General features: G+C 47.7%; 1 long non-coding RNA gene across 1 annotated transcript in view; it reads left to right on the top strand.

The window, feature by feature from the left end:
- Positions 1 to 22253, top strand: part of LOC115643514 — a 308917-nt gene that overhangs the window by 9315 nt on the left and 277349 nt on the right. Inside the window, exon 2 of the long non-coding RNA XR_003998342.1 lies at positions 533 to 537. This is a non-coding gene — a long non-coding RNA (uncharacterized LOC115643514). The remainder of the gene's footprint in view (positions 1 to 532; positions 538 to 22253) is intronic.

Raw genomic sequence — 22253 nt, 5'->3', positions numbered from 1 at the left:
GTATGCCCTGTAGAGTAACAATCTCAGAGGAACTGCAATTGTGTCCAAGCGCAATAAACCTGGCCGACGTGCCTTCGTATCTTACTAGACTCTGTGGTCATTGGGGGTTCTCTTCGGGTCTGCTGTGTCAGCTATCTGCAGAGCTGGGGCAGCACAAGAGGGAACACACGCACGCAGCCGAGTGATACCAACAGATAGCAGAGCACCACACCGGTAGTGCTTCTAACAACAACATCTCTGACAACACTGGTGACCCCGACCGCTGATCTGGTGAGTAAGTGAGCTGTCCACTCTAAGAATCGCAATCTAACATGACAGAAAACCTCGACCTAGGGAACCCCCTGATCCCCTCCCTTTTGAGCCCCACGGAGTTTCATAACTCCTGGACCCACTGGATTGCCAGTAAGGGGATCCATATGAATTTAAAAAAGAGAGTGGGGAAACATGGACTGGCATATGTAGAGCGATGATAGAAACCGAGGCTCTGAAAAATAGTAATAAAAGTAAAAAAGCAAAAGTAACAGTAACAAAGAAAGAGTTAAAAGAATCAAAAGAAGCTACACAGCCCTGGAATGCTCCCACCACCCTAGCAGGGTGGCAAGCAGCCCAGAGACAACCAGTACAGGAACAGAGTGAAACACTGAAAACAACTGTAAGGAACCTACAAAAAATACATGTGCCGTCCCCTGTTATAAATATTGGTGGTAAACAGCAGGCTTCAGGTAGCTACCCTGTGCCTGAACAATGGGGACTGAAGTGGAAAGAAGTGGTCCCAGTAAAATTAAAATATGAAACTGGGTCCACTGCATTGCAACCATCACCTTATGATAAAAGCCGGGTTCCAGTTAAACTTAAACTGGAACCTAGACTGGTGCCTGTCAGAATGGGACAAGTAAGTGCACAGAAGAAAAGAGTAGCAAACAATACTCTCATTGAATTGGTAAATCAAATGAAGGAAAAAATAGAACAGTTCACAGAGCACATTAGGAGACAGGAGCTGCGACTTGATCGCAGGAGAGTGAATAAAAAAGAATTTCAAAGTGAAAAACTGAAAGTAAGCGGGTTAACACCTAGAATTGATGCATTAACACATGAAGCTGCCCAAAAACAGTTAACTGCAGAAAAAAAGGGCACTCCCACTATCCATTTGGCATGCACACAAAAGCAACAGACACTGGGGGAACAAATTCAGGTTTTACAAGAGCAGGTAACTACCCTCAATCTCCTCTCAGAGCCAGGATAAAAACCAGGGGCACAATTCCCAACTGTGCAGGTTCCCAATTGCTTTGACCCATGGAACCACACTCCACGCTCATATCTGAAAATAGAACCTTCTTTCTCATATGTTTTTACATACCAGTTAAGTTTTGTCCTTTATATGTTTTCTCAGTTTGCTAAACTTGCTGCTGCTGCCTGTACTTTCAAATGCCTTGATAGAGTTAATCTCTCTTGACTCAGGTCTCGCTACTTATCTAGGTTGCTCTTCACCCACCCCCCCTTTTTCCCCGCCTCTCTTCACTTCTACTTTTTCTCTTTGTTTTAAAAGTTAAAAGTTATAGTTTTTACAGAAACCTCCAAAAGATAAAGCAATTGAAAACAGAACAAAACAAAAAACAAAAAGAAAATAAGGTAAAAACTTTAAATCCAGTAAATTAATTATTTTAACCCTTCAGAAATGCAACAGCTGGAATTATTCCTAACTTTCTTGAAGATATGGTTGCCAAGCAACAGAAATGCACTCTCTGCTTCTAATCCTAACCACTAAGTAATATTTGAAACATGGGCTTTTCTTATTCCATACAGCAGAGTTTTAATATGTTTAACCCTTTTTTACTTTTTATTTTTGGTGGTGTTATTTTGTATAGTTATGAATAGAATTCTGGCACCATTTGTTTTTAATTGTAAGTTTGTCCTGTGTGTGTGTCTTGTGTCTATGTTGTGTGTGTCACGTGACTATTTTTTAAAATTATTTTTATTTTTATTTTTATTTTTATTTTTTGTTGCAACAAAAGTCAATTTTATACCCTTTTAAAAAAAGATATGAGATGTGATACCACACTATTTTAAAATCACGGTTGGGGTATAATCATAGTATTATTAACACCAATTTTTGTGCAAAGTTTAAAAAGGTTTCAGTTACAAATATATGTACATATATTTCTGTCTCAACAAATAATGTAATTGCAAACAAAAAGAATTCTCTTTTATCAATCACAGTTGGGTTTTTTTAAGCTTTTTTTAAATTTTTATTCAAAGAAAAAATGTAAGGGGAAACCTCAACATTATGGTAAAGATAATGTTTGGGCTTTTTATAAATTTGTTTGCACTGTTAAATATAGTTATAAGACTGTCATAACCAAAATGTTTTAAAATAACAATTTATGCATGAAGCTAACCAAACAATTTCAACAGGTTTCCACGTTTTTAACAGGTTTCCACCTTTGGCTCCCAAACATAGCAAAGCATTTTGAAAGTATACCCTCAAATATCCTCAAAATATTTACTTGCATCTGTATTTAAAATTTATTTTGGTTTAATGTTATAGTTGGTTTAATTTTATATGCTTTTCTTTTGTTTTGGTATGTTCATGGGGAGCAATGATTGTTAAAGTTTGTGCTTCTAAACAGTTAACAAGAGTAAAATTGGTATCACAAGCAAATTAACTCTAACTCTAAAAAACTTGTTGAAGTTAGGTTACTAAAATAAAGTGTTCAGCAAGGGAAAGCAATACCCCTTCTCATGAAAGATTGTGAGTAGTTATTTTAGCTGTTAAGCATTACAATTAGTGTTAAATATTAGTAATGCACCCCAAATGGAAATGTATGTCTATACAACAATTGCAAAAGTATACTACTAATGATTAGACACATGATAACTGGAATTGCCCTAATGGAAGTGTGTTTCTATCTGTGTCACCAAAGTAAAAGGGCCAGAGTACACCAGCAGCATGGAAAAACATGGTTACACTTGGATATAAGTTGGTGTCATATGTACACATATATACTATACATATAGGCCCATACACACTACAAATATATGCCATATCCATATAATTCATATATATTAATTATTTGGAAGTGTCTCTAAGGATCAATCATAATATTACATTCCTCAGTTATGGTCCTGGGCCTAACATTCCCAGGCCCACCATAAGGGACTAAAAAATAATTGGATAATAAAATCTGTCTCTCAGTCGTACGAGGGAATGTGCAGACTAAACAGACAGATGGCGCATGAGTGTATGGATGGTAGAATAAGGTAACCACATAACAGTGTTTAGCCCACTGGTTTATCTTTAGTCCATGCATTATGCTTTTCCGGGATGATGGGTAAACATCCTCCCCATAAAAAGACAAAAAGTGGGGGAATGTAGTAAGTGAAGGCCCTGATAAAGGCCCAGTATGAGGCCTGAGGCCTGAACTAAAATAATGGCCATGACTTTGCTAACATAAAGCAAAGTGAAGCTGTGAGCCAGAGGCTGGCCCTGCTCACAGAAGCTGGCAAGGAAAGGGCTGATGCAAGAAGATACGTACCAAAAAGATATTGAACACTAGAGATCAGAACATTCACATACTGGCACATTCTACACAGATAACAAGGAACAGACTGATCCATCCCAATGACAGGGGCAACAGGGTAAAATGGTGGATAGAGTTGTTTTGATAGAACCAACATGTACAAGGTGAGAGGAGGCACCTTACTGCGTAGACGGGTTGTACCTTGCTGCGTGGAGGGGCTGCACCTCAATACGTCAGGAGTGATGTGTAACTTGTTTGTGCCTGTGTATAAAAATGTATCCCTGGGGCTATGTCTTTGTCCAGCCTAGGGGACAGTGGAAAGTCCCGCCACTGACTGAGCCGAGTCCATTGCCAAGAGGCACTTTCTCGTAGTATGCCCTGTAGAGTAACAATCTCAGAGGAACTGCAATTGTGTCCAAGCGCAATAAACCTGGCCGACATGCCTTCGTATCTTACTAGACTCTGTGGTCATTGGGGGTTCTCTTCGGGTCTGCTGTGTCAGCTATCTGCAGAGCTGGGGCAGCACAAGAGGGAACACACGCACGCAGCCGAGTAATACCAAGAGAGAGGAGAGCACCACACTGGTAGCATCTGACAACACACCTCTGACAACACTGGGCTCTATCCCTTTCTCTGGGTTTTTTTTGTCCATTAGAACAGAAGTGAGGACTGGTGGCTTCTCTTTCTGGCTCTGCCACCACCTTGCTGTGTAGGTCCTTGGGTAGGTTACTTCCCTTCTCTGTACTACAGGCTTATCCCCATCTGTCCAATGAGAACAGGGACAGTTCTTGAACTCCAGATTTATATATATATAAAGACTTTCATTTCTTAGGAACTGGTTACCTATAAAAAGTTCTGATTTAAGGGATGTGCCACAGTATGTATTTTTTGTACCAATAGCATTACCACTCACTCACTCATGCCCATCACCCCAGTTGGGGTATGGGCCACCAACAACAGATCTCCAGAGTCCTTTATCCTGGGCCATTCGTTCTAACTGGTTCCAGGTATAGACCATTATTTTGCTATCAGCCTGAAGGTCACGTCGCCAGGTGTTTTTTGGACGGCCTCTTTTCCGCTTGCCTTGGGGGTTCCACCGCAGTGCCTGTCTGGTGATGTTAGTTGATTGCTTGCGTAGTGTATGTCCTATCCAACCCCACCTTCTCCTTCTAATTTCTTCCTCTGCTGGGAGTTGACAGCTCCTCTCCAAGAGGTGGATGTTACTGATGGTGTCTGGCCAGCGGATCTGGAGAATCCTTCTAAAGCAGCTATTTATGAAGGTCTGGATCTTTCTGATGGTTGTTTTGGTTGTCCTCCAGGTTTCAGCTCCATACAGTAGGACTGATTTCACATTGGAGTTGAACAGTCGAATTTTTATTGCCAAAGACAGCTCTCTAGAGCACCAGATGTTCTTGAGCTGTAAGAAGGCTGCTCTTGCCTTACCAGTCCTTACTTGGATGTCTGCGTCTGTGCCACCCTGCTGGTCGATGATGCTACACAGGTAGGTGAAGGACTGCACTTCTTCCAGGGGGCTTCCATTCAGTGCGACTGGGTCATTGCTAGTGGAGTTAATCCTAAGGATCTTGGTCTTGTCCTTGTGAATGTTGAGGCCAGCCTGTGATGACGTGGCTGCCACTACGTTGGACTTCTCTTGCATCTGCTGTTTACTGTGCGAAAGGAGTGCAAGGTAGTCAGCAATGTCCAGGTCGTCAAGCTGGGTCCACAACGTCCACTGGATTCCGCTCATACACTCGTAGGTGGATGTCTTCATAATCCAATCGATGACGAGAAGAAAGAAAAGTGGTGACAACAAGGATCCTTGCCTGACTCCAGTTTGCACCTGAAAGCTGTTAGTAAGCTGCCCTACATGGATCACTCTACAGTGTATACCGTCATATGAGTTCCTGATCAGGTTGTCCACCTTTGCTGGAATGCCGTAATGCCGAAGGAGCTTCCAAAAGGTCCCTCGATCTCGCTTTCTCATACTCAGCAAAATTGATGTACAATGAGGAGTTCCACTCTATAGACTGATCGACTATGATGCAAAGCGTTGCTATCTGGTCCGTGCATCATTTGTTCTGCCGGAAACCTGCCTGTTCATCTCGTAGCTGTGGATTGACGGCATCCTTCATTCTCTCTAAGAGGACTCGGTTGAAGACCTTCCCTGGCACCGACAGGAGTGTGATTCCTCTGTAATTAGCTCAGTGGTTAAGGTCTCCTTTCTTGGGGATTTTGATGAGATATCCCTCTTTCCAGTCTACCGGAATCACTTCTTATTCCCATATCTTCTCAAAGAGGGGGTACAGCATTTCCACTGAAGCATCCAGGTCTGCTTTCAGGACCTCTGCTGGGATGTCATCAGGACCAGCCACCTTCCTATTCTTCATTATGGTGATGGCTTTTCTGATCTCGTCTCTGATTGGTTTAACGCAATTAATTGGAAGGTCCTCATTAGCTGAGTTGATATCTGCTGGATTTGGTGGTGCTGGTCGGTTCAGGAGTTCCTCAAAGTGCTCCACCTATCTGTTCATCTGTTTTTCTACTCCTGTTATAGACTTTCCCTGCTTGTCTTTAACGGGAAGTTCTGGCTTGCTGAACTTTCCAGACAGTCGCCTGGTAGTATCATACAGCTGTTTCATATTACCGCTTATGCTGCTTGCTCCACTTCTGCTGCCAGTTCGTCCACATACTCTCTCTTGTCCTTCCTGATATTCCTCTTCACTGCTCTATGGGCTTCAGCATACTCTTTTTGAACTTTGGCCTTTGCTGCTCTAGTCCTGCTGTTGTTAACTGCTGCCTTCTTCTTCTTTCTGTCTTCTATCTTGATCAAGGTCTCTGCTGTGATCCACTCCTTCTGCTGGTGTTTCTTAATTCCAAGTACTTCCTGGCATACTGACCTAAGTATCTCTCTCACTTTCTGCCATCTGTTTAGTACACTGTCTTCCTCTTCCTCAGACCGATCCTGTAATACTGAAAACTTATTCTTCAGCCTCAGTCCAAAATCTTCCTTGGTCTTATGGTCCTTCAGAAGGCTGACGTTGTACTTCACTCTTCTGTCTGACGTATCCATCCAGTTCTTTTTCAGCTTCAGCTTCAATCTGGCCACCACTAAGTGATGGTCGGACACTGCGTCTGTTCCTCTTCTAACTCTAACGTCCTGCAAGGATCTTCTAAACTTCTTGCTAATGCAGACATGATCGATCTGATTTTCTGTCGTGCCTGCTGGTGATACCCAGGTACTCTTGTGGATCCGCTTGTGAGGAAAGATGCTACCTCCTATGACCAGGTTGTTAGGTGCACACAAATCCACAAATCTCTCTCCATTCTCACTCATCTCTCCCAGAGCGTGGGTCCCCATGATTTATTCGTTTCCTGTGTTGTCAGGTCCAATTTTGGCATTAAAGTCTCCCTTAAGGATGATGATGTCTTTGTCTGGGAGAATCTCTAATATTTTCTGGAGTCTGTTGTAAAAATAATCTTTGTCCTCCTCTTCGCTGTCATTAGTTGGAGCGTAGCACTGAACAACATTCATCTTAATCCTCTTCATTTTAGTTCTGAAGTATGCTGTGATGATCCTGGGGCCATGTGCCTCCCAACCAATCAGTGCTCTCTGTGCCTGCTTGGACAACATGAAACCTGCTCCCTGTGTATGGGGTGCATCGCTCTCTTCATGTCCTGAATACAGCAACAGCTCTCCTGTCAACAGTCATCTCTGTCCCGCTTGTGTCCATCTTGTCTCGCTAATGCCTAATAGGGTCAGGTTGTTGCTCCTCATCTCTGCTGCAACCTGCGCCATCTTTCCTGACTAGTACATGGTCCTCACATTCCATGTGCCTATGGTAATCCTCCTGGTTGCAAGAAGGGTAATTGGCTTAGTGGCTTCCTCACGGCTTTTACCACCCAGCGTCATGCATCTTCGAACTGAAGACCCTTCTTTTTACAGGGTAAAAGTCTCTGTTGTCTCTATTGTTGGCGTTTCTGTAGCAGGTTGATTTTTTATGGGGTGGAGTTGCTCGCCCCATGCTCAGCCCTCCTTCTTTATCCTGACTTGGGACAGGTAGATGGCCCCAAAGGACCTCTCTGGTGGAGTTAATAGCGTTACCATGCGTCCGTATTTTCCCAATTTTAAAAATTCCTCCAAGACAGTGATTTAAGAAACAAAAAGCCTGACATGTCTGGGAAAATATGGATGTATGTTAACCCTACCTAAAGTTCTTTTTTAAAAAGATGGGCCTGAACTAGAAATGAGCTCTGTTTCACATGTGTGGGTCCCCACCATTCCCCAGGGGTGTGCTAGGGTGACTAAATGTCCCAATTTTTTGGGGACAGTCCAAATTTTCAGGTCTTTTTCTTATATAGGATCCTATTACCCCCTACCCCCATTTTTCACACTTGCTGTCTGGTCACCCTAAGATGCACACATGACTGGGTCCCAGCTGCTTCCTGCCCCGCTCATTGAAGCAGATGTGGGAACTGCAGGCACTAGTGGACATGGCTGAAGGCAGGGTCTGGCTGCAGGGCTGGCTAGAGACAGAGAAGTGCAGGACTGGCTGGCTTCAGGCAGGGGAGGTGCAGCAGGGTTTGGCTGGAGACAGGGCAGGGGGTACAGGGCCAGCTGCAGGTGCAGGACTGATGCAGGCAGGGGTGTGTGGGGATCTAGTTGGCTTCAGGCAGTGCCACACGGGGTACAGCAGGTTGGCTGGAGATAGGGCACGTGGGCAGGGCTGGCTGGAGATGAGCAAAGCAGCAGGGTGAGGAGAGGAAGCTAGAGATGCTGGGAATTGAACCTAGAACCTCATACATGCTCCGGATATGCTCTATCCCTGAGCTACATTGCCAGATAGCCTGTAGAATCTCTGGCTTACACCAGGGGTAGGCAACCTATGGCACATGTGCCGAAGGCGGCACGCAAGCTGATTTTCAGTGGCACTCACATTGCCCAGGTCCTGGCCACCAGTCTTGGGGGCTCAGCATTTTAATTTAATTTTAAATGAAGCTTCTGAAACATTTTTAAAAACCTTGTTTACTTTACATACAACAATAGTTAGTTATACATTATAGACTTACGGAAAGAGACCTTCTAAAAACATTAAAATGCATGACTGGCACAAAAAACCTTAAATCAGAGTGAATAAATGAAGACTCGGCACAGCACTTCTGAAAGGTTGCTGACCCCTGGGTTACACTCAGAGCCCTCTTGTTTGCAGAGCATCCAGTGGCCTAAGAGCAGCATGGGGGACACATTCTGTCCTCTGAGGGCCAAACCTGCTGTCCTGGAGATTGCTGGTTCTTAGGGGTCACTTTGCAGCAGGGCCAGATACGTTGTGTGGGGCAGAGAGAGTGTGTGCCCTGGACTTAGGGTGAAGAGATACACTCAGCCCTCACCCCTGCATTGGGTGGGGGGTTCTGCCACCTCTTGCTGGAAGGAAATGGGAGGGGAAGGGCACTGTGAGTCGCTCAACACCTGACCCTGGTGGCAGAATTGCTGTGGGAAGCTCCAGGTATTTCTAGGATCTGCTATTTCCACCTGCCTGTAAAGTCCAGCTTTCCCCAGCACATTCACTGCTGTGCAATTGGGTAACTGTTTCCATGGCTCAACAGCAAAGAATCACTCCCAGTTTCCTTTCTATCTGAAGCAGAATTATCCTGTGTCAGTGGTTAATGAGGTGTATCTAGTTGTTGATTGTTATTTATTCCCCCCCTTGACAATTCACACTGTCCCTTTCCCATGCAGATACCCAGCATCTCAGTGATCCTGGTAGCGGGGGTTGCGGTCTAAAACTTTCAGGTTCTTCCTCCTCCACCTGGAGTGAACTCAGCTTTTCCCCTATCCCAGACAATCCATGAAATAAAAACAGGGGCATAAAGAAAGAAGGGAGGGAACATCTCATGGCCAGGGCTGGATGTGCCCAGGGCCCCCCCTTCTGCACAAGGGACAGAGAAAGATCTTGCTGTTCCTGTGTCTGTGCAAAGAAAATTGTGTGTCTCTATGAAAGAAAGGTGGGAAATGGCCCCATGATGGGACAATATCCTCAGGATTAAGAGCAAAAGACTCAGGCTGAGAACTGATAGAACTCCACCCATCTGGGATTTAACAAATTGTCTTGCATGGAGACACTGGGAACTTGTGACATTGATCCAGACTCTGGGGGTTTGGGCTGTTTTAACTCATGGTAAAAACATGATCTTGATTCCAAGAAGGGAGGGAGGAGAAGCCTGAAGCTGACTTTAGTCCCAGGCTGGGGTCTCCTGAAAGATGGGAAACATCCTTTGCTGCTACCCAGGGACGGCAGGCTACTGGCGGCATACCAGGGCTGGGATGAGAGGGGACTGTTGCCTGGACTTTATCATACAAGCCCCATTCTGCTTCTCAGAGCCCACAGGCAAGAATCTAGAGAAGGGTGAGTCATTTCTCAGCTGTATTCTCAGGAGAAGCCAGTAGCTGTCCTTGACAAGAGACCCAGAAGAGCAACCACAGCAGTTCTGCGGAGAGCTCTGACTGCCAGGGGGGTCCAGCTAGGGGAGGGGGTGCTGGGGGCTTTTCAGTTTTTGCAATGAGGAGGAGGGCCAAACCAGTGGGGCTGTCTCAGGAGTCAAAGGTGGCTTTGTTGGGGGGGGGGGCAAAGTAGGAACTACAGGATGTGAGGGTGGCTAAAATGAAACTGCACAAAAGAAATTCCCCTTTGCTCCAGCTAAGGCCCTACTTTGGGCTCTCCCGTTTTCATAAATATCTCCATATCTACCCCGGCTCTCAGAAACCCCCTTTCCCCCATGGGTATTTTCACAGTTTCTTCCTTTTTTCATGGAGAGAGAGAGAGAGAAAAAACAAACCTATTAATAGAGCTACCGCCACAGTTCACAGCATGAAATACGCAATTTTGTGTTCAATGAGTTGTGTTCATTTACATAACGTGAAAAAAATGTTTTGGTCAATGCCTGAAAACCTCACTGCATTGAATAACCCACTTGATACAGTCAATGTACTACAGAATGTTTAAAGAAGTTAAGAAAGATGTGCTTATAAATTAATGTGTTGTGGCATTTACACATGCACAAGACACAGAAGAAACTGAACTATTTGAGCTACTAAAATTTCCGTTTTCTCACAGTATTTTAGTTCTCAAGGTTGTTCTAATTTGCTTATTTTTTTTGGAACTAGAAATGGGGAAAGAGCACACTGAAGTCAGTGGAATTACCGCAGTGAGGGATTAGTCTCATTATTTGTCACTAACAACAGCCTTTATTAACACAGAGTTAACTTTGACTGTGAATATCTCTTACCTTCCAGAACATCAAGTTCAGTAAAACTCAAACTTTGGAAAAAAAGGGAATATAGAGTGATGGTTCATGCCCAGGTAACCTTAACTCTGCCATCTAGAAGAGAATCCCTGATAGCATATGAGAACAAGGAAAGGTTTGGGGACAAATTACATCTACTTTCCAAGAGTTTGTTTCTCCTGTAATTAATTGACCCTGGCCCCATCAGTTGATTCTGGCCTGGTGTCTAGCCGCAGAACTTACTATTTTTATCCCAGCATATTAACATGCTCAATATCACACATTCCTTAGGAGAAAATGAAGGAGAAAAAAAAACCCACCAAATTGTTGCTATTTCTACCCAAATGATCAATGAGACCAGAAAGGGAGACTGTGCAATTAACTGTCTGGTACTACAGTGACTCTGCAGTTGCTTGGATGCAGACACACCCAGCTCTGCGGTTGGTAAAAGTACAGAGACTCTGCTGCTGCTCATGAACTAGAAGCACATGACCTCTAAACAGCTGCCATTCGAATGCATCTGAAAGTTACAAGGAACATCGATCTGTGTTAAAGGAAGGTTGCCATTTCTTAGAGCCCCAATTGATACCATGCGCACAAACAGAGGATTGAATGTGTAACAGGGAGTTTGGTAAATCTTGGTTATTTTATTTTTGTAACAGGCTCCTGTCCACCTCCAGTAGAGTTTTCAGTCCCAATGGCAACTTACTTACCCAGTGTAATACAGACTAGTCCATTCCTCCCAAGTGGATGTGGTTCTTGTTCTTCTGCATATTGTAGCCCATGGAGGCCAAGGACCTGCAAATTTGCCTTCATATGCCTTTGTTTAGTTGATGAAAACATAAACTAGAAACTTAGAGGATTGGAAGAGATTTCAGTTGGGGGACATGTTTGCTAGGTTTTTATGCATTTGCACAGGAAAATGTTGAGTGTTTCTATTCATTCCAGGGATCCCTATTCAGTGAAACTCCTGAACATAGTGGAAATGGATATGCAATCATTTTTGTTAGATGAACAGGTTTGTAAGGGAGCACTTGGATTTGAGCCAAGGAGCACTTGATCTGCAGTCAAATACTCTATCACTGAGCTATACCCCCCTGACAATAATGTTGGCAACTCAGTGATCTTAAGGATCTTGAAACCTGAGAGTGGAGTTCGTTTCTTCCACACCAGTATCGCTGTCTGTGCATTCCGGAGCCATGGGGTGAGTGGGAAAGGCTCACAGCTAGTTTGTCAGTATCAGCAAAGGAGCAGCCGACATCAGGACCAAGGAGACATGTTGGTGGCCCATTCAGAAGAATCCACTCTCCCAGAGACTTCTCGGCGAGTGCACGGTACACACGGCACCTGTCCCCCACATCCCAGCAAGGGTCTTTCTAGTCCCACTTTGGTGTTACCCAATTAATTTGTAATCAGTCTTTAGCCCAGAATCCCTCCCTGAGCGGCACCAGCACATTCTTGGGCCCCCTGCTAGTGTTAAATCTGCCTTGAGCTGGGACCCAGCTTGGCAAAGAGCCTGCAGCCCCCTCTGTGCTGGAGGAGTGAGAGCAGCCCTGGCACTGGGCAGGGCAGCCCTGAGAGAATGAACCCAATGTGCCTGTGAGACCCTGATCCAGAACCTCTGCCATGCAGCTTGTGCAGCTCCAGCTTCTCTAGTCTCCAGTGAGGATTCAAAGCTTCTCTGCTCCAGGGGAACCCCTGGGGGAGGGAGGCAGGGCTCCTGCAGGATAAATCTTCCTGCTGGCAGAGCTCTGGTCCCCTCCATGGCACAGGGCATTGCACCCGGCACCCACCACATGCACACACCCCTTTGTGGGGAGAAGCAGCTCTGGGATATTGGGGTCAAACCCTTCCCACCTTGTCCCTGCAAACCTTCTCCTGGGGTCAGTGAGCGAATGGGGGAGTGAGGGGCTAGTGTGGTAACAGCAGCAGTGTGGCCATGGAGCTTGGCCAGTGGCTGGGGCCAGTTGCCTGAGCATGAACCCAGCCGACCCCAGGAGATGGACCTGGATCACCAGCCCAATCCACAGCGCGGCTGCTGCCACTGCCCCATTAGTGCGCGAGCTCCCACAGACCACGCTGGGGAGAGCCCCCAGCTGCAGGAGAGATGCACCTGAGCGCTTGGCAGGGCCCAGCTCCTGGCTGACCTGCACTGCTGGGGGTAAGGGTGCTGAGTGACAGGGGGCTGTTGGCTCTGGGGTGGGACTGTCACTTCCCCCCTCCCATCCAACAGGATCACAGCAAATGAAACCAGCTCGGCCCACAGGGGAAGGGTTCAGTCCAGGGCCTGGTGCATTCTGGGAGCAGGGACGGTGCAGAGAAAGGGCAGATGATACAGGGCAGCTCTGAACACTCTGCACAGAACTGCCTGTCCTGACCCGCAGCCCCTGTTACAGGGGGCTTTTAGCCATAGTTTTAATCAGGCCAATAATTTGAAACAACCCCCTGTTAAATCATTTCCCAGCCCGAGTCCTTCACCCACATTCCCTACAGCATAGCCGGGCTGGCGCTTCCATTTAGGTGGCCTAGGCAATCGCCTAGTGCACCAGGATTATTGGTGGGCTGCATTTTGCCAGAGGGGGCAGCAGGTGGCTCCGGTGGAGCTGCCACAGTGGTGCCTGCAGAGGGTCCACTGGTCCCGTGGCTCCGGTGGACATCCCGCAGGCACCACTGTGGCAGCTCCACCAGAGCAGCGGGATCAGGGCATGCGGCGGCGAAATTGCCGTACGCCTAGGGCACTAAAACCCCTAGCACCAGTCCTGGAGCATTGGGCCACCATGTGGACATTCTATTTCCCACCTCAATTTCACACAGAGTTACAATTTCCTTTGCACAGATCCGTGAACAGCCAAACCTCCCTGTGTCTCCGGTGTGAGCCAGGGCATTCAATTCCAGTGAACCCTTCTCTCGCGCAAAGGTCAGACAAAGGGGACGTGGCCACCTGCATCCCTGCCAGGGAGATATTGGCTTGGCTTTTTCTTTCTGCTGCTGTTGTTAGTCCATGAAATGTCAAGGATGGAATGCAAGGCTGAGTTCATGCACCAGTCCCTGGAAATATTTCAGCGCCCCAGAGAAATGCTGCCCCTGGCTATTGGAACGATGTGCTGGAGATTTGACTAGGAAAGGGATTGTCTGAATTGTCAGAGTGGGGAATGAACAACAATCTACAGCAATGTCATTAGCACAAACACACTGTCATCCTGCTCCAGTGGAAAGGGAAATGGGCAGGAATTCTCGCTGTTCACCCAAGGACACACTTACACTGATGTGCAGCCGTGAGTGTGCTGGGGAAGCTGGTCTGAGCAAACAATTTGAAGTGATAATTTAGTGAGAACAGAATCATCATGTAGTGAAACAAATGTACATCATGTAGTTGTGGCCCAATGGTTAAGGCGATGGACTAGAATTCCACTGGGGTCGCCCTGCACAAATTCAAATCCTGCCAACTATGCAAGCACTGCACTGTTATAGTTATTGTAATCTTGGTGCCTGATCATCCACAGTGTGAACTGGAGCCAGATCTAGTTTCACTGTCTATACTTAAAACGCTGCTGTGGCACTGCTATAGAACTTTGGAGCAAACAGCGACCAAAGGGTTTTTCTCATCTCTGTAATAGCTACATTGACAGAAGAGTTCTTCCTTTTCTTTAGTACTATCTAACCAGGGCTTAGGTCATGTCAAAGAATTATTCCTACTTTGAACTGTAGCGTCCAAAAAGTGGGGACATGCATGTACCCTTCTAAGCTTAATTCTTAGTTTAGATTTGATAGCGCTGCCACCAACCAAAAATATAGTCTTTTGGTACACTTCCTGTCCCTCAAAACCTTCCCTGGGGGACCCAAGACCCAAACCCCTTGGGTCTTAAAACAAAGAGAAATAAACCATTCCCCCTCCTTTCCCCCTCCCAGATTTTCCCCTCCCTGGGTTACCCCGAGAGATCACTGTGATCCAAACTCCTTAAATCTTAAAACACAGAGGAATTAACCCTTCTCCCCCCTTTTTTCCCCAATACTCCCTGGTGAGTTCAGACCCAATCTCCTTGGGCCTTACACAAGGAAAAAAAAATCAACCAGGTTCTTTAAAAAAAAAGCTTTTAATTAAAGAGAGAAAAAATAAAAATTATCTCTGTAATGGAAAATGTTTATAGGGTCTTTAGCTTATATAGACTAGAGGGACTCCCTCCCCCCTAGCCTAAGTTAAAAGTTACAGCAAACAGGTAAAATATCCTTCCAGCAAAATACACATTTGCAAATAAAGAAAACAAACAAAAGACTAATCCATCTTTTAACTAGTACTTACTATTTTGAACATGAAAGACTGTTTCAGAAAGATTGGAGAAAGACCTGGTTGCACGTCTGGCCCCTCTTAGCTCCAAGAGAGAACAAAGAACAAAAGAAACAGCACAAAGAAAAAGTTCCCTCCACCAACATTTGAAAGTATCTTGTCCTCCGATTTGTCCTTTGGTCAGGTGTCAGCTAGGTTTACTGAGCTTGTTAACCTTTACAGGTAAAGGAGACATTAACCCTTAACTATCTGTTTATGACAGGTCACCTTAACTCTATGTGTTTTGGGGGGGATCACACCCTGAGAGATGTCGCTCTGCCAGTTATGTGCCCAGCGTACACCAGCCCTTAGATCCCTCTTGGTATTTCAATGCAGGTACTGACCTGTGACAGTAAAACACCAGCTCACAAATACAGAGACTGAATTCCCCACCTTTAATCTCGCTGCACTTTCCAGAAAATTACAAAATTCAATTCATTCTTGCTAGGACAGAGAAAAAATAAGTGATACTAAGTTTTTGGCTTGATTAAATAAAATTAAGTTTTTAATTAATATAGTAAAAATCTGTACTGATTCCTCTAACTAACACCACAGCAAGAAACAGGAACAGAGACAATTCTTGTCAGTGACAACTAATTTCGCAAATGATCTTCCTATTATTAATTTCCACGCTGCCCCCACTGGAGGTCTGGGCATCTCCAGTGTCATTGCTCTGCATGCACTTTCCCCTTAGAATTGTTCTCACACATTCGCCTTTCTCTGCAGCGTGGGACATGGGGTCACTTGCTGGAGGATTTCCTGCACCTTGAGGTCTTTAAGCCACGATTTGAGGACTTCAATAACTCAGACGTAGGTCAGGGGTTTGTTACAGGAATGGGTGGGTGAGATTCTGTGGCCTGCATTGTGCAGGAGGTCAGACTAGATGATCATAATGGTCCCTTCTGACCTTAAGTCTAGGAATCTATTCCTAAATCTGGAAAATTGTGCTATTCAGAATGTGAATAGTGACCCCGTCTCCTTCCTGCACCTGCTCTACATTGCTCCACAGCTGCTTCTCCCCCTGCAGAGTCACCCCAGCATGGCAGTGCAGCCGCCCAGGGTTCAGCAGGGTCCCCTGACAAGGACAGTGGGTGCAGCTAACAGCCTGGTGTGCCTGGCAGTGAGGCAGCCGTAAAAAAGTAACACTCCCCCCACAAGTACAGAGACTGAATTCCCCGACTTTAACATCATGACCCCCCTGTAGAAAGCCATACGTGTCAGTTGTATTTTCACAGGGAGATGCAAAAATCAGGTGACGTCAATATTTAAGCTGAGTAAATAAAGTTGAGGAGATAGTTATTAACCTCACAGAAATATACTAAAGATCCCTCAACATAACACCTGAAGGTGAAATATGAACAGAGACAAACCTTGTCAGCAAAGGCTTATTTTCCAAACGATCCTCCAAATGTTACTAATTAACACCCCTCCCCCACAGGAGCTCTGTGCAGCGTCACTGTTCTGCAGGCAGTTTCCCATTAAATGCTGTTGTGGGACATTCCCAGGCCAGGAAATGTACCAACAACAGAATTTGAAGAGCAAACCTGTCTCCCCGCACCAGGCATGGTTTGAGTGTTTTGTCCCTGTCACTTAGTCTTTGTCAATAGTACAGATGCCATGGGCTGGACTCCAGGCTCTGCTTGAGGGATCCTGGCACAGGGGCTGGTGGGGAGAAAGGATTGTAGATTCTGACCTGTGCTCTGGAGAAGAGGTAATAATTGAAAGGGGCATTTCTGACTCCTCCCCTTCTCAGTGTCCCCTGGGCTGGAATTCTACATTCCACAGGGCCAAATGAGGGAGTGATACCACTTGGTTAATGAAAACCAGTGCTTTAGGGGAGGCTTGAACTCACAACCTCAGCATAGCTCCTCTCAACACTGCCCTATAAGGGCTGTGTGCTAACCAACTGCACCACTGGAGCACCTGCTAACTGTGATTTTCTGAGACCCCTAGGTAGATAAGGGTGAGGAGTGACCCCAAAACATTCTCAGTGAGGTTGAGAGCAGGTAGAGACAAGAGTTGTACTTGATGGGATGGATTCTTCTTAAGGGTTCCAGGCACCATTTGACCCTTTTGTTCTTTTCTGTGTAATAACAGAGCTGATTAAGACTTAATGGAGAGTCTTGCTGCAGACCAACAGATCTGAAATCACTGATCACCAGGTCTGAGCATTAGTCCTGCTTTGGGACAGCTTCTCTCATGCAAGAAACTGCAGAGTCTGCGCTAGCAGTGAGGCTCCCTCATTAACAGCTGAAATCAGGGAGAGCTGTGTGAAGTGCAGGGCCCCATGGGTGCCTGAACAGGGGGGAACAACACCCCAGGACTTTTAAAAATGGGATGCTCTGCCTTACCACTTTGTAATAACCATAAAGGCAAGTGAGCGTGGGGAGGGAGCGGAGAGCAGTGAGCGGGAGGTGGGGTCTTGGGGGGAAGAGGCAGCACAGGAGCGGGACCTTGGGGAGAAGGGGGAGCAGGGATGTGGCCTCGAGTGGAAGGGATGGAGCTACTGTTTGGGCTCTGGCGGCCGCCACTTTTAGGCAGGGCTGCCCGGGGGGGAACAAGTGGAGAAATTTGCCCCAGGCCCCGACCCCACAGGGGCCACACAAGTCCTGGCCAAGAATCCCTTTCCTGGCTAAAGGTGCCTTTTTAATTTTTACTCACCCGGTAGAGGTCCGGGTCTTCGGCGGCACTTCAGCGGCGAATCCTTCTGTGCTGTTGAAGACGTGGAGTGAGTGAAGGACCCGCTGCCTCTGAAGACTCGGACTCCGCCCAGTGAGTACAAGTGCCGCAGTTGGTGGAGCCTTTTTAATGTCTGCTCCCCGGCTTTGCCCCAGGCCCCCGAATTCTCTGGACAGCCCTGCTTTTAGGGAGCCTGTTCCACTCCTGGTGGGACAACAATATGTCCGAAGGCAGAGAGAGGCCAGCAGAGCGGTGACAGGGGGGAACGGCAAGTGGCTGGCAATGTGGCCAGACAGTGGAGGGAGAAAGGGGCTTTCCCCACAGGAGGTGAGAGGTGAGCTCTGGGTTATCACTGACCCAGGACCAGGGCCGCCCAGAGGATTCTGGGGGTCTGGGGCCATCGGTGGCAGGCAGCTCCGGTGGACCTCCCACAGGCGTGCCTGTGGAGGGTCCGCTGGTCCCTTGGCTCCGGTGAAGCATCCGCAGGCACACCTGCGGGAGGTCCACCGGAGCTGCGGGACCAGCGGACCCTCCACAGCCATGCCTGCAGGAGGTCCACCAGAGCCGTGGGACCGGCAAGCGGCAGGGGGCCCCCCACGAGGCGAAATGTCTAGAACCGGCTCTGTTCAGCTGCGGGGGGCCCTTCCGTTCTGGGACCTGCTGCTGAAGTGCCCCGAAGGCCTGCGGCGGGGGCCCCCCACCGGCGAATTACCACCAAAGCAGGACCCACCGCCGAAGTGCAGCCCACTCTTCAGCGGTAATTCGGTGGCAAGATGCTCCCGCCACGGGTCTTTGGGGCACTTCAGCGGCGGGTCCCTGAATGGAAGGGCCCCCCACCGCCGAATTACCGCTGAAGACCAGGTTGCACTTCGGCGGCAGGTTCCGCTTCAGTAGTAATGCGATACCGGGGGGTCCTTCCGCCCCGAAGCGGAAGGACTCCCCCGCCAGTGAAGACTGGGAGCGGAAGAAGCTCCGGGGCCCGGCCCCGCAAGGCTTTTCTGGGACCCCCAAGCAAGTGAAGGACCACGCTCCAGGGGCCCCCAAAAACTCTCATGGGGGCCCCTGTGGAGCCCGGGGCCTGGGGCAAATTGCCCCTCTTGCCCACCCCTCTGGGCAGCCCTGCCCAGGACAGCAGCTGTGGGGGAGGTGCAGTGAAGGGAGGGACACATCCACAAAGCTTTTGGTGTCTGGATTTAAGAGCCCGAGGCAAAAGGTCACTGCCCAGCGCACTGTGGGTGGGTATTTTGCTCATAGTGTTGTGTTATGGGGAAAGTATCGCCTCTTAGAGGCACCCAGTGGCCAGGGTTAGTTTCCCCAGGTTACTGGGTGTGGGCTTAGGCAGATTGTGTGTTGTATTTTTGAAGAGGAGCCCCAAGCACCCAAAAAGGGACTTGTAACTTCAACATTCAGAGTAAGAGCCAGAGGTGCCGCAAGCTGAGCTAGCCAGGCCGCCTAAATGTTTTAACCTCTTTCACTGCAAGAGCAAACACCGGCTACTTCTGTGCTTCTCAGCAGCTGGGAAAGAGCCTCTTGGGGGAAATATCTCCTGTCCCACCACCAAAAGGAGCCCTTTGAGTGGGAATGGTCAGAGGCCCTGCTTTCCAACCACCTTGTGATGCTGACCGCATATCGAATGCTGGTCTGTGGGTGCCCTTCAGTGGGGGTTCGGCATGCCAGGGAGAAGACTGGCCGGGTGTCTCTGTGGCTGTCTGCTGGCCACGCAAAGGCATGGGTCCTGCCCTCCTCTTGCCTTGCCCTTGGTCCCTCTGTGGCTTTTAAGCCTTCCCTTGGAGCTGTCAGCACCAGCCGCCTCTGCTCTAGGTGCCCAGAGCAGGAAAGGTGAGTTGGGCTCCAGCCTGGGACTCTTCCTTCCTCCTGCCCATCCCTAACTATGAAGCCTGGCCCTGGCATTCCTTCCTTTAAATGGACAAGAGGAAGAGTGTGGCAGCTGCAGGGACCAAAGATGAAGCAGTGAGAAACAACCATATGGTCAACCTGCAGGAATCTCTAGCCAGAGTGTTAAGTTCTAGGACCCCAACCTATAGCGGCTAATCCATTGAACCAGCTGGACCAAAAACCTATCTCCAGCAGGCATCAGTCACCCAGCAGGAGGGAAAAAAGTCACACTAGTTCACCCTGACAGAGAACAGCCAAGCACATTGAGCTCCAGGGCTTTGCAGCAAACTAACATATCTCCAGGGGGTCTCACTGACCTTTGAACTCAGAATCCAGGATTCAGAGTCCTGAATGCTGCCCATTACACCATGGGACCTGCTACTGTTTCATTTTCTAGATCCCTGTGACTCTTGGCTCGTTTACACTCTGCACTTATTGCTTCCCACCAGTGGCTTCCTCTCACGGGACTCTCTCTCCTCCTCCAGTGACTATAGTCCTGCACGATCAGATCCGCTGGTCCTGCTCTGAGTCCCCGCATATCCCTGCTTGGTCTCCATTCCCTGCAGGCCGCAAAAAAATGTCAGGGGAGGCCACTCCTCCCTTCACTCGGTGCTTCCACTCAAATCAGCCAGCTGCAGCCTCATCTCCTGGAACTCGGCCAACTGTCGCTTGATCAGGTCATACAGTCACAACCTGACTTGCTCCCCTGCCTGGATGCTCTTGTGGAAATCCCACAGTTGACGCTGCAGGACTTGGCACCACTGGATTCTTTAATGTTGTGGTGTTTCCCCAGCCACAGGAAAAAAGCAGCCAACTCCTCCTTAACTGACTCCAATCAACCCCCCTGGTTGCCATAGGACCCTCTGATGCTTTTCGTTCTGCCAGCAGTGCCAGGCCACGCTACCCTGCTCCTTTATCTTGCAAGCTCTGGATGTTCAGCTTCCAATATCCTCTGCCGTGGGTCAGGGAATTGCCCATATTGAGCACACGGTGATAGCTGCGGGATCTGAACAGTCCATTGGAACCACCCTGCACTGGGCTGTCGACATACTCTCCTTCACGTAAATCCGGTCAATGCAACTCCTGGCCTGTCCCCGCAGAAAGGTGTACCCCCTCTGTGGCTGGTGTGAGCTCGGGTCAAAGGAATAGGAGGTTACTGCCCATCCTCCACTTGTTCCACTGTGCAGAAATACATTCTCTAAGCAGACCTTGCTACAGATCTGCACCAGGTAATGGTCATTGTAAAAATGTTTCCTCTGACGGTCGGGAAAATGGGACCAGCAGTCCTCAGGCAGGCTGACAAAATTAAAATCCACCTCTTCAACACCAAACACCGTGCAGCCCAGAGGAAGGGAGCCAGTTCCTACTATAGATCTTTCCTTTCACACTTTAACTGGGAACCATAAACACTAATATAGCGGTAACCAGTGCCGTGGAGCACAAAGTCCAACAGTAATTAACTCCCTGGTTGGAGCTCCACCACCTTCCCTACTTGCACCTCGAATGTGAAGAACAAGAATCCAACCCCATCGTTATTCCCTGGCCCAGAGGACCAGAAAGACAGGCCCTTCCTCCAGTAACCCTCTGCCCATCAAGCTACCCTAAAGTCATTTATGTGCATTTCCTGAACGCCCACCATCTCCAAGTCCAGCTGCTCCAAGGCACTGAACATCAAACGCCTCCTCCTGGTCCCTGAATCCCTGCAACATTCCATGCAGCCACTTTTACAGATACCCCTCCCCCAATACTGCCCTTCCTCTGCTTTGCAGAGGAGCTTTTCCTCCCCAGTCCCTGCCCCGTCTGGAATCATTTCCGAGGACCGCCCTGCCTCACTCTTTTCTCACCATATTAGGTCGACCAATAACTCGTGTGGAAGAGACAGCTCCTGTCCCTCACTGTTAAAGGTCAGGTGGGCCAACTAGGGGCAGAAGCTCACAGTATCTTTTCCTACTGCAGAGCCCAAGACCTCGGATTTGTCTTGGGTGCAGGCACCGCTGTGCTCCCAGAAAACAAGCCACCCCTGGACAAAGATGAATGAAAAGGCATTTTAGAACCTCAGTCTAACGCTCATAGACTCATAGACTCTAGGACTGGAAGGGACCTCGAGAGGTCATCGAGTCCAGTCCCCTGCCCTCATGGCAGGACCAAATACTCTCTAGACCATCCCTAATAGGCGTTTATCTAACCTACTCTTAAATATCTCCAGAGAGGGAGATTCCACAACTTCCCTAGGCAATCTATTCCAGTGTTTAACTATCCTGACAGTTAGGAACTTTTTCCTAATGTCCAACCTAAATCTCCCTTGCTGCAGTTTAAGCCCATTGCTTCTTGTTCTATCACTGGAGGCTAAGGTGAACAAGTTTTCTCCCTCCTCCTGATGACAACCTTTTAGATACCTGAAAACTGCTATCATGTCCCCTCTCAGTCTTCTCTTTTCCAAACTAAACAAACCCAATTCCTTCAGCCTTCCTTCATAGGTCATGTTCTCATGACCTTTAATCATTCTAGTTGCTCTTCTCTCTACCCTCTCCAGTTTCTCCACATCTTTCTTGAAACGC

Source organism: Gopherus evgoodei, unplaced genomic scaffold, assembly GCF_007399415.2.
Source record: "Gopherus evgoodei ecotype Sinaloan lineage unplaced genomic scaffold, rGopEvg1_v1.p scaffold_61_arrow_ctg1, whole genome shotgun sequence".
Taxonomy (NCBI): Eukaryota; Metazoa; Chordata; order Testudines; family Testudinidae; genus Gopherus; species Gopherus evgoodei.
This window is presented reverse-complemented; position numbering and strand designations above follow the sequence as displayed.